This window comes from Mirounga leonina, unplaced genomic scaffold (assembly GCF_011800145.1).
Source record: "Mirounga leonina isolate KUSES-001 unplaced genomic scaffold, KU_Mleo_1.0 Mir_126, whole genome shotgun sequence".
Taxonomy (NCBI): Eukaryota; Metazoa; Chordata; class Mammalia; order Carnivora; family Phocidae; genus Mirounga; species Mirounga leonina.
Window position 1 is genome coordinate 3,895,417 of NW_023270314.1, and position 9,037 is coordinate 3,904,453.

Consider the following 9,037-nt stretch of genomic DNA (forward strand, 5'->3'; position numbering starts at 1 on the left):
AGTAATAAAGAGATTGAGTTTTCAGATATTTCCCAACAAGAAAAGCCCAGGATCAGATGATGTAACTGGTGGATTTTACCATTTAAAGAAGAATTAATGCTAATCTTTCTCAAACACTTCCAAAAAATTGAAGAAGGGTACACACATCCAAACTCATATTTGAGGCCAGCATTATCTTGATATCAAAGACAGATAAGGATGCTGCAAGAAATAAAAGCTATAAGTCAATATCTCTGATAAATATAGATGCAAAAATCTTTAACAAAATTGTAGCAAACAATTCAATAGCACTTTAAAAGTTTCATACACCATGACTAAGTGGGATTTACCCCTGGATGCAAGGATAGTTCAACATATAGCTATCAACTTTAATAGAAGAATAAAAGTCATATGATGTTGATAGATGAAAAAAAGGTGTTTTATAAAATTCACACTCTTTCATCATGAACACTCTTGACAGACTAGGAATAGAAGGAAATTACCTTAATATAACAAGGTCCAGATATGAAAAGGCAACAGTGTCATACTCAATGGTGAAAACTTAATTTTTTTCCCCTCTGAAATGAGGCACAAGGCAAAGGTGCCCATTCTAGCCACTTCTATTCAACATTTTCCTAAAAGTTCTGATAGAACTTTTAGGTAAGAGGAGGAAATAAAAGACATCCAAATCAGAAAGACCTAAGTAAAATTGCCCGTTTGCAGATGACATAATCTTATACATTGAAAATCCTAAAGACTTTAAACAAAAAAAACCTGTTAAAACTAATAAATACATTCAGTAAATTTACAGGACACAAAATCTACATACAAAAATCAGTTGGGTTCCCACACACTAACAACAATCTGAAAAAGAAATGAAAAAAGCACAATCATTTACAATACCATCAAAAATTTAACAAATAGTTAGAAGTAGACGTAACTAAGAAGGTAAAAGACTTGTACACCAAAAACTACAAAATACTGATGAAAGAAATTAAAGAAAACACAAGCAAATGGAAAGACACCCCATGTTGATGGTTTGGAAGACTTAACTCTGTTAAAATGTCCATAGTAATCAAAGGGATCTATAGATTCAATGCAGTAACTATCAAAATCCCAGTGAGATTTTTTTACAGAAATCGAAAAGGCAATTCTTAAATTCATATGAGACTACAAAGGAATCCAAATGTCCAAATCAAACCTGAGAAAATAGAACAAAGCTGGAGGCATTGCACTTTCTGATTTCATATTTTATTACAAAGCTACAGTAGTCAAATACGATGGTACTGACAAAAGAACATATGTATAGACCAATGGAACATAATAGAGAAATAAATCCACACATATATGGTTAACTGATCTTCAACAACAGTGCCAAAAATACAAAATAGAGAAAAGATGGCCTCTTCAATAAATGATGTTGGGAAAACTAGACAGCCACATTCAAAAGAATAAAATTGGAGCCATACCGTATACCCTACACATAAATCAACTCAAAATTAAAGACTTAAATGTAAGACCTGAAACTGTAGAACTCCTAGAAGAAATCATAGAGAAAAAGATTGACATTGGTCTTGGCAATATTTTTTTTGTTATGTCACCAAAATTATAGGCAACAAATACAAAAATAAACGAGTGAGGCTACATCAACTAGGCTTCTGCAAAGCAATGAAAAAATCAACTAAACAAAAAGGGAATCTATGGAATGGGACAAATATTTGATATAAACCAGGTATCTAGTAAGGGATTAATAGCTAAAATATATAATGAGGGGCGCCTGGGTGGCTCAGTCGTTAAGCGTCTGCCTTCAGCTCAGGTCATGATCCCAGGGTTCTGGGATCGAGCTCCGCATCAGGCTCCCTGCTCCACGGGAGGTCTGCTTCTCCATCTCCCACTCTCCCTGCTTGTTTCCCTCTCTCTCTGTGTCTCTCTCTGTCAAATAAATAAATAAAATCTTTAAAATTAAAAAAAATAAAATATATAATGAATTTCTACAACTCAATAACAAAACACGCCCACCAATAACCTGATTTTTTTAAAAAAAAACTAAGGACTGAACTAGACATTTCTCCAAAGATATGTAAACAACCAACAAATATATGAAAAGATGCTCATCATCACTAACTATCTAGGAACTGCAAATCAAAACCACAATGAGATATTACCTCACACCTGTTGGGATGCCTATTATCAAAGAGACAGAAACCAAAAAGTATTGGTGAGGATGTGGAGAAATTGGAGTCTTCCTTCACTGTTGTTGAGAATTCAAAATGGTACAGCTTCAATGGAAAACAGTATGAAAGTTCCTTAAAAAACTAAAAATATAACCACTGTATGATTCAGCAATCCCACTTCTGAGTATTTAACTAAAATAATTGAAATTGGGACCTTGAAGATATATTAGCACTCCCATGTTCACTGCAGCACTACTTACAATAGCCAACATGTGGAAACAACCTAAATGTCCATCAATAGATGAACAGATAAAGACAATGCGATATATACCCACAAAGAATTATCATCCACCTTAAAAAAGAAAGAAATCCTGAAATATGTGACAACATGAATGAAAGTTAAAGACATTATCCTAAGTGAAATAAGCCAGTCACAAAAAAGACAAACACTGATTCCACTTCTATCAGATATCTAAAATAGTCACTCATAGAAGCAGAGGCAAGAATGGTTGCCAGGGGCTGAAGGGAGGGATAATTGGGGAGGTGCTAATCAAAGCGTATCTAGTTTGTTATTCAAGACAAATATGTTCTAGAGAACTGCTATACAACATTTTGCCTATAGTTAGTCATACTGTATTGTACATGTAAACATCTATTAAGAAGGTAGATCCCCTCTTAATTTTCTCACCACAATCAGAAAAAAAAAAGTCAATCCTTGCCCTCAATATGTCAGTTGTGGAAGACTAAGTTATGTGAATTCATAAGTAGGCATTCCATTTTTCCTAAAAACGTAGAGCTGATAATCAGTTTCTGTGGCTTTAGGTAGTTTTCACAAACATAGATGTCAGTTGGAAGCACTGTGGTTATAATTGTGTTGATCCCTCTTTAACATATTCCGTCTCTCCCATTCTCTCCTGTTTGTTTTTCTTCAGAACTCCCTTTACTTTACTGACTGCAAGCATTCTTTTCCCATTACTCCTTTAATTTATCTTCTTTACTTCTAAGAAGTTGCTATCTTTAAACTTTCCTACCTATTCCAGGACTTCCTTCCCTGAGAACTTTCCCACAGGTGGAAGACTAACTCATCTCAATTTAATTATCACTCCCTCATGAAGGATGACTGAAGCAATTATACCAAGGTTGGATCCTTGAACCTGACTGGATTGGACAATCTTCTTTGATAATTTTGGATTAAAATACAGAAATCCTAGCACTCTTTAATGTTGATTGTAATAAGTAGATAAGTAACTAGCAAAGAAAGACAGACATTAGAAAAACCTAACTTCCAACCAGGAGCCAGTGGGAGGAGTGGAAGAAAAAGAATCCCTGAAACTGTCAGCTTTCTAGTTCCTGGTGCTAGCCCTTGGAAAGATCTGGTTGAACTTTTAGGTCTTGTATTCTCTGAGAACCTTATGTATCCTTGAGATATTTTCTTAATTGCAACATAGTTGTAGTGAGATTGTGTAATTTTCAGTCAAAAGAACCCTGACTTTGGGTCTTTTGCCTCTTTTCTAGATCTTTTACTTCCCCTCTCTGCCCTTTCTGACATTTTTTTTTGGGGGGAGGGGGTCTGACATAATCCTCTCTGCTGACATTTATTTTCTCTTCCTTCCCTCTTGCCTCTTAATTTCTATTCATGGTTTAAGTTTCTTTTTCTGCTCTGCTTTCTCCTGTCATGGTACTTCTGACCCTTACATGCCTGATGTTAACATAATTCTCTATAGTTTCTAGGTCCGTTCTCATCTCATTGCTTTTTATCTTTCTTAATCACTATTTCCTACTCTTGAATCTAATGAGGCTTGTACTTATACCTAAGTCTTTGTTTAGGTTTTTTAAGCTCTGCAACTTCCCATCTATATGAGGTAGAAACCTACAGTGTTATATTACAAAAGGAAAAGGAAAGGAAAAATGCTATTTCTAAATATATAAGCATACTACAAAAGGATAAATACTGTATAGTTCTTTCTCAAGACAATTTACTAAAATCCATTTCATTTTTTCTTTTAGTCAAAGAAAATTAAACAATTCTCGAATGCTCTGAGGTCAATGTGTCATGTCTTGACTATAGCATACAGACCAAAATGATCAGCTTGCACTATGTAAGAATCTGGTAAGTAAGGTTTAATCTTGTCCTCAGTTAAAACACCACTACTTAATTGTCATTCAGTGTTCTTGCAGAAGCTGAAAATATGCATATGAGAGAAATTTCCATGAAGGTAATGTTTATAGTCATTTCTGGGTTAAAAAACAAGATTTATTTCACTTTATGGGAATGTATTTCCTGACATTTGTCCTATTGCATTATGATCAAAGGAATATAGTGCTGAATGTGGGAACTTCTCCAGGAAGGCTGACTGTAAGTGATTATATAAAGTTCTAAGCAAAGGCAATCTCCAATACGCACTGACTGTCAGAAACCTTTTGCATGTTACATATTGCTGAATATAGCAAGTTTCTGCCTACTGGGATTCCACAGGAGATTTTGGATTGTTTTCTAAGTATAAAGATAAGTAGGTATACTGCTGCCAATAAACTTGAACCCAAAGAGATTAACCTGTTCAAATCATATTCACGGATGTTGATTACATTTTCCTTTATAGACAGGTGAGGATTTTGCTGGCAAATATGAAACCAAAGTTGGTTTTCAGATCTATGACCTCTAACCTACCAGGTAAGGAAATTGGCCTGAGTACTCATGGAACTCTCTGAGCCATATTTTGAACCTCTCATATGGGAACCACTGAGTTGAGTATGTTTATATCGCTATTGTTAATGAGGTATAATGTTAGATTTTTTTATGCTCAGTGCTTGCTGAGGAGTGACTTTAGGATATGACATGAAATTATGTACATTTCTTACATTTATTGATTTTCATCCACATAAAAAATAGAAATATTCAAAAAGATTTGCAGTAAGAAGTTTTACACACCAGAATTTTTATGACTTAATCATTAATGCTCAAATATCTTTTCCTCAGAGAGGCTTTCCAATTCAGCTTTTCTACAAGAGAGACTCCCCATTACCATGTATACCCATATCTTACCTTTATGTTCTTTATAGCACATACCATTCCTTTATATGTATAGAGAGGTCATCTGTGTATTGCTCTTTCGTCAGCTAGAACATTAGTTCCACGAAGGTAGGGCTTTTTGTCCTTTTTGTTCCCTACTTTATCATCTAGCCAGAAAAGATTCTAACTTAGTGAGCGAATGAATCATAGCACTAGCTATCATGATTTAAAAAAGAAGAAAAAGAAAAAGAGAAGTAAATTAACTGATTCACAATGGGAAGATTGTTGAATAACCTAGTGTAAATTCATAGCTTAAATCATTAAAACCTATTATACATTTATAGCTTAAGCCATTTTTGTAATGAAGAGATTTTTAAAAAAAATTTTTAACATTATGTGAATAAAGCAAGACTTAGAATTGTATATATAACATGATAACAGTGTATATATGTATACTTGGTGGGGACTGAGGAAAAGCATTCCAAAATATTTATAGCACATGTGCTTAGATGGAAAGACATCACATATTTTATTTCTAAATATTTTGCAATTATTATTTACCAACTATGGCCACAAGAATTGAGGTAAAAAGGAAGAAAAGGAAAAAAAATATAGTAGTGAGTGAGAACTGAGTATTACAGATAGATCAGTGATCATGCAAAGGCACTATAAATATGAAGACTTTACTAATAGTAGCACATGATGTTTTTTGAGCACTCACTATGTGTAAGTATTGTTTGAAGTTTGTTTTGGGGGGGTTCAGTATACTTTATTAATGACACATGACAAGCTAGGGCTCCCCAAGCCCCTCCCCTTCTTCAGGGGGTCTAGGATGGAAACTGTAGAGGTCATGAGATTCTCAGTGTGTTAGGGGATGAGTTGGGGCAAGGACTCCCCAGAAGCTGAGGGCCTCTCTCTTCCTCCTGCTCTCTCTGGGGCTGGTGGTCCAGGGCCTCTTACTCCTTGGAGGTCATGTGGACCAAACTCGTTGCCATACCAAGAAATAAGCTTGACAAAGTGGTCATTGAGAGCAATGCCAGCCCCAGCATTGAAGATAAAAGAATGGGTGTCACTGTGAAAGTCACAGGAGACAACCTGGTCCTCACTGTAGCCCAGGATGCCTTTGAGGGGGTCGTCCAATGCCTGCTTCACTACCTTCTTGATGTCATCATATTTGGCAGCTTTCTCCAGGCAGCAGGTCAGATCCACAACTGACACATTGGGGGTGGGGACATGGAAGGCCATGCCAGTGAGCTTCCCATTCAGCTCAGGGATGACCTTGCCTACAGCTGTGGCAGTGCAGGGATGATGTCCTGGGCAGCCCCTTGGCCACCACTCCACAGCTTCCCAGAGGGGCCATCCATGGTCTTCTGGGTGGCAGTGATGGCCTGGACTGTGGTCATGAGTCCCTCCACAATGCCAAAGTTGTCAGGGATGACCTTGGCCAGAGGGGCCAAGCAGTTGGTGATGCAGAAGTCATTGCTGAAAACCTTGAGGGAGTTGTCATACTTCTTGTAGTTCATGCCCATCACTAACATGGCATCAACAGAAAGAGCAGAGATGATGACCCTCTTGGCCCCACCCTTCAAGTGAGCCCCAGCTTTCTTCATGGTGCTAAGACCCCAGTGGACTCTACAACATACTCAACACTAGCATCACACCATTTGATGTTGGTGGGATTCTTGCTCCTGGAAGATGGAGATGGGCTTTCCCTTAATGACAAATTTCCCATTCTCAGCCTTGACTGTGCTGTTGACAGTGCTGTTGACTTTGCTGTGGGAGGAATCATACTGGAACATGTAGACCATCTAGTTGAGGTCAATGAAGGGGTCATTAATGACAATATACACTTTGCCAGAGATAAAAGCAGCCCTGGTGACCAGGTGCCCAATATGGCCAAATCCATTTACTCTGACCTTCACCATGTGTCTCTGGCACTACACCAGAAGATGCAGCTGTCTGTTATTTGGGGAGGAGCAGAGAGCCTAAAGTTCTTTACAGAAATAAAATTGTTTAATTCTCATAATTACTAAAAGAGGTCAGTGTTCTACTTCTTGTTATTATCATCATTGTCATCCCCACTGTCTAGATAGAACTCAGAGAGGTCATACTACTTCCCGCAGTTGTCCAGCCAAGAGGTGGTGGACCTGAGATTTGCTCTGATTCAGGATCTGTAGTCTTAACTTCTGATTAAGAATAAGAAAGGGAGTAACTGTTTCTGAAATAAGAATAAAGAAGAAAATATAATTTCCTTCATGAATTTATATCTTATTTATTTTTTAAAAAACAAAGCAGTGTAAAATGTTTTGTTTACTATTTAAAATGGCTTTTTTGGGTTTAGCCAAACATATAGAGCAATCTTGAGTATTTGGACATGAATGAGCAAATTGCTGCTAGAATGTAAATTGATAAGTTATAGGACACATATTGTGTTATAATTATAGTGTTTTAGTAACATGACAGGCTACTCAGTACAGCAAGTGGCCTTAATAATAACTCAGAACTCTGGATATACACAGCCTCAGGTTGTTGTTGTTTTTTTAAAATATATAAGTTATTAGGACTTTGTATCTAGACACCATTTTGAAGTAGTCTGAAAACTCTTTTTTCAATGTTTAACTTCATAATGTTCACCCTTTTCATAAAATGCAACAAAACACCTATAACTCTATCATTATGTGGTAGAAAGAATATGAGCTTTGGAATTAAACTGGTTTGGGTTTGACTCTAATGAACATTTCACTCTATGATAGGATTCATGATGCACAACATCTAGTATATGATTTATAATGGCAGTTCAGGTGAGAGGTTTGCATATTTCACTAATGCTTAGAGTATATGCCATTGTAGTTCCATAGAACTAAATGATCCAGTTGTCATTTTCAAAATTTAGAATCCTGGGTATTTATTATTTATTAATTATAACAAATGGATTAATTATATAATTATAAAAGTGACTGAAGGCACAGCTGACAGTTGAAAATGCCTTTACAAAACCTATACCTGATTCTGTTCTCAGTAAAAACAGTTCAGGAAATTTAATTTAGGATGCCAGGTGGCACAATAGGTTATACATTAACTTGTCCCCTCTGGAAAATTAAATTTGAATTTGGCTCTGGTCACAAATGAAATGAGTCATTTGGTACATGCCACTAAGGATACTCACAAAGCCAAAATGACACTTCATTGAAAAATCACCTGTTAAGAAAAATGTCCGCAGTCACTGGGGACATTTTGAAGAAAAATAAACAAATGCATAAGGCAAAAAGAAAGGAATCTAAGGGGCTACTGTGAATTACAGTCCTGCTGAAAATCTGGAGGAAGGAAAGTGCTATATCACTTATGAGCTTATATTCAGCTACAAATCTAAATTTTAGCCCGTACTTCCTATTTTTTCCCAGTTTCCGGATTGTAGGAGATTATTCACTTATTTCCCAAAGAAAGTTGGCTTTTATCCTTGTCACAGTTTTACCCAAATGTCAGTTTGTATCAAATTATCATGGATTACTGAGCTCACTGCAAGGAACCATCTAATTGTGATTCTAAACCATATGTTTAGCTCTTCCTGTTCCTTTCAGGTAAATAAATAATATAATTATAAGGACTATTCTTTCCTCTTTTAAGGGACTAAGAAAATGTGCAATTGACAGACTTCAGTGATAACCTTAATTTGGAATTAATGCTTATTCCTTTCATTGTTACATTCTTGTCCATGTAATAATCACATAGTAAGTATTTAGACAGATGAGGAGATTAATAATGGTCAAATTCCCAGCACAAACATCAAAGCTGTTTCTTTATATTCACTATTGGAGAAATATAGTACACAAATAGTAAAATCATCTTAGTTCCTATTTTAGGTGTTTTGTACTGG

The 9,037-nt window shown here is 36.0% G+C and overlaps 1 pseudogene; it reads right to left on the reverse strand.

Moving 5' to 3' along the window:
• Positions 1–5,944: 5,944 nt before the first annotated feature.
• On the reverse strand, positions 5,945–6,971 carry LOC118008964 (annotated as a pseudogene).
• Positions 6,972–9,037: the final 2,066 nt, after the last annotated feature.